We start from the raw sequence: 3,938 nt of genomic DNA, 5'->3' as shown, positions 1-3,938 counted from the left end.
AACACCGGCCGAGCTCCTCCCGTCCGCCCTCAGTTTAAACTAGGCCAGACGCCGGCCAAGCTCCTACCGTCCGCCCTCTATTTAAACGAGGCCATACAGACAGCGGGCAAGAATCGCACCCCTCCGCCGCTCCCCCATCTCCTCCCTCACCATTTTCTCCACTCTTCTGATGGCTTCCCTAGAGCCGTTCTCTGGCATACTACCCGGCTAGGTGGCCCGCCGAGCCCTCCGGATACGGGCGAGGCCGCTCGGTGCTTCATCAACCTCGCTTAGCCTGACGGAGCCAGTTGCCGCCCCAATCCGGCGCGTGGTTCAGCAACTCGCCGCTCCAGTTCAGCTTGATGAGGAGTGGCGAGTTGCTCCACGCCAACACGGCGGCGAGCACGCCGGTACGAGCGTCGTCGCTGCCGCATCGTACCTTGCCACCAGTGTCTGCGATGGCCGCGCCTCCCGTGCCTGCGGCCGTGCCTCCCGTGCCTGCGGCAACGCCATGCAGGCACAGACAGAAACCGGGTCTGTGGAGAGCGACGAGTCGGTGGCCAGCTTCTTCGTGTCCGCCGCCATCATCTAGGAGAAGTAGAACACGAGAGGCCGCCGCCACTTGGGTCCCATGAAGGCCACCGCTGAGGCGACAACTGCGCATTCAGGTGGTTTCTTTGCTACTTCGTCTCTTCCGAGGACCTTCGTCGACCCCGCAAGTGTCTGCCGAACATGAGGAAGACAATGGGATCCGCGGGCGGCCATTTAGATTAAGTACTCCCTCTCCTGCTGGCGGGAAATATTTGTTCTAAGAATGGATAAATTGGATGTGTCTATAACTAAAATAAGTCTAATACATCCATTTCTAGGACAAGTATTTCCGGACGGAGGGAGTATTAATTATACCAAGAGAGCCGGATTAGCACCGCTTAGTTCGTGTAAATGTAATGAAATCCATCATGTTTATATGAAGATCCAGCTTTTTTATACGAAATCCTGCATGCTTATATGAAAACAGTCCGTGTTTGCACGAATTTCATCTGGTTAGTTAGAGTTGTGAAAATGTATGCCGCTGGCGTTTGATGTCGTCCTCCGCGGAAGGGAGCAGGAGGAAATTTGCTGGCTGCCGTTGGAGATGCTCTTATGCTCGAAATAATAGAGTCACATCCAATCCATTTGAGTTAATTGCGTGTATGATTCTCCCTCTATAAAAAGTTAATTGCATGTACAGTGTACACGTGACTTGTAGGATGGTTACAGCTTCGTACAGAAAGTTAAAAAGAAACAAGTCCATCCTTAATCTTGTATTCTAAGTACTCTGTGGGTTCCACTGTCAGTACAGTAGCGAAAGAAGTATATATTAAATAAGTAATATATGATATAAAAATCTAAAGTTAAAGACAGAATTCAAACTCAGGTCATCGCGTTGCGAGCATCCGGCGCTAACCAGTCCAGCACATTTTTGTTGTAGACCATGCTGCAGATATATCTCCATGTCTACTCTTATACTCCATCCGTTCCTAAATATTTGTCTTTTTCAGATTTTAAATGGAGTACCACATACGGATGTGTATGTAGACATATTTTAGAGTGTAGATTCACTCATTTTGCACCGTATGTAGTCACTTGTTGAAATCTCTAAAAAGACAAATATTTAGGAACAGAGGCAGTAGAAAACAGAGTTGGTGATGATGGTGTGCGTGCCATCCTGCAATATAGGCCGTCGGATTTATATCTAATGGATAGGAAGGAAACTATCGCAATTTTGCAAAAAGATACCCACACCCCTCTCCACGTTTGCAAATAAGGCCTTCCCTCGTTCATCCTTTTCTCTACTCTTACTAGCAATGTGCCCGTGCGTTGCAACGGATCCAAAATAGAATAATACATGTTCACAAACTTGAAAGAAAAACACTCTAGTTTGGTGTATATATCACTAAAAATATACTTGTATTAGGTTTCACTCAAAATATATTCCTTGTGGCTGTTTTGATGAGGTGAGGGAGGGATGTGGTTGGTTTCAAGATACTAAGGGGTTTCTGCAAATTGGAGCAGAGAAGTGGGGTCTTGTTGCAGAAATGCCATGACTTACAGCATAGTCGTTAGATGCAGATATGATGGTCAGAAATGACGGATGGCAGACACACCATCATCACCAACTGAGTCTTTTATATGAGTTAGAGATAAAAACAGAGTTGGTGATGATGGTGTGCCTGCCATCCTACAATATAGGCCGTCCGTTTTATATCTGACGGATAGGAAGGAAACTATGGCAATTTTGCAAAAAGATACCCACACCCCTCTCCACATTTGCAAATAAGGCCTTCCCTCATTCATCATTTTCTCTCACAAGATAAACTACTCATATAAATGCATCTTGATGTTCCGTGCAACGCATGGGCATCTTGCTAGTCTCTCACAAGATAAACTACTCATACAAATGCATCTTGATGTTCCGTGCAACGCACGGGCATCTAGCTAGTTTCTTTTAAAATAGTTACTGCGGTAATTGGGTTGAAGTGATATATTATATGTCTGCCCCGAATGATTTTAGATTCACTAGTAGTAACAAAGAAAAGGTTATCTTGTAAATTAACAGAAAACAGGGTGAAAACTATCACATGAGGCCGGTGAAAACAAGGCACATTGGGTTCAGCGTCATCGTCACTACAGTTGTGCGCGCGTGAGAAGTCTACATATCGAGGGGGCTACGGGGAAAAAGACGTATCTCGTGTTTTTGAGCGAGGCACAGAGACACAATGTTTGAGAGAGAAACCGATTGACAGATTAAGATCAGATCGAGTTGTCACCGTTGTGCTGTCATTGTTAGGGTTGGGGGTGGGGAAGGGGAGGGGAGAAAGACGTATCGAGAGTGTGCGCGGTAGGCACAGAGGCACAACTAGCGAACGAGTGTGTGTGTATCTGTGTGTGTTTAAAAGAGGAGTAGATAGATTACTATCAAGATTGAGGTGCCACCCTACTCCTTCGGTGTCGGGTAGTGTGTGTGTGTGTGTTTGAGAGAGAAGCCAGTCGATAGATTAGTATCAAGATTGAGGTGTCACCCTACTCCTTCGATGTCGGGAAGTGTGTGTGTGTGTGTGTGTGCGTGTGCGTGGGTGGGTGGGGGGCAGTGACACTTACATATCTCTACTCTTATATATAAAAAACAGAGTTGGCGATGATGGTGTTCCTGCCATCCTGCAATATAGGCCATCTGATTTATATCTGACGGATAGGAAGGAAACTATCGCAATTTTGCAAAAAGATACCCACACCCCTCTCCACATTTGCAAATAAGGCATTCCCTCGTTCATATTTTTCTCCCACAAGATAAACTAATCATACAAATGCATGTTGATGTTCCGTGCAACGCATGGGCATCTTGCTAGTAGGGAGAAGGAGTTTGTGTGACCCATATCTATATTAAGGGATAGGTAGATAGGATGTGTGCGAGGCATACTTAAAGCATCACGGAGATAAACAAACGGTGTATATGCAAGTGCCAGAAAAAATGAAGCGATAAACAACGTCTACGCGTGTGTGTGTGTGAGAGAGAGAGAGAGATCGAGAGAGAGAGAGAGAAATCTCAAAACAAAAGGTGCTCTGCTGGAATCCCATTGTATGTATTCATATCGTTCCGGAACTCGAGTTAACCTTAGGCATATGTGTGAGAGACATAATTATCCTTTGAGACATTAGTGGATGTGGGTGGGCGGAATTAAAGGGGTGGGCATGTTCGACAAAGAGAGCGTGTGTGTTTCTGTGTGAGAGACTTGTAGGACGGGGTAGAAAGACGAATTCTAACCTTGACGGAGGGAGAGAAATACACGAAGTGCGCGTGTGTGATTCCGATGCCCACGGAGAAATGAGATATGTATGCGTGTGAGAGAGATTACACAATTCATTCATGTATCACTATCTAGAGATCATGGATGTGCATCGCTTGAACATAAATCAAT

Source organism: Aegilops tauschii, chromosome 2, assembly GCF_002575655.3.
Source record: "Aegilops tauschii subsp. strangulata cultivar AL8/78 chromosome 2, Aet v6.0, whole genome shotgun sequence".
Classification (NCBI taxonomy): Eukaryota; Viridiplantae; Streptophyta; class Magnoliopsida; order Poales; family Poaceae; genus Aegilops; species Aegilops tauschii.
Note: the sequence above shows the minus strand (reverse complement) of the source record.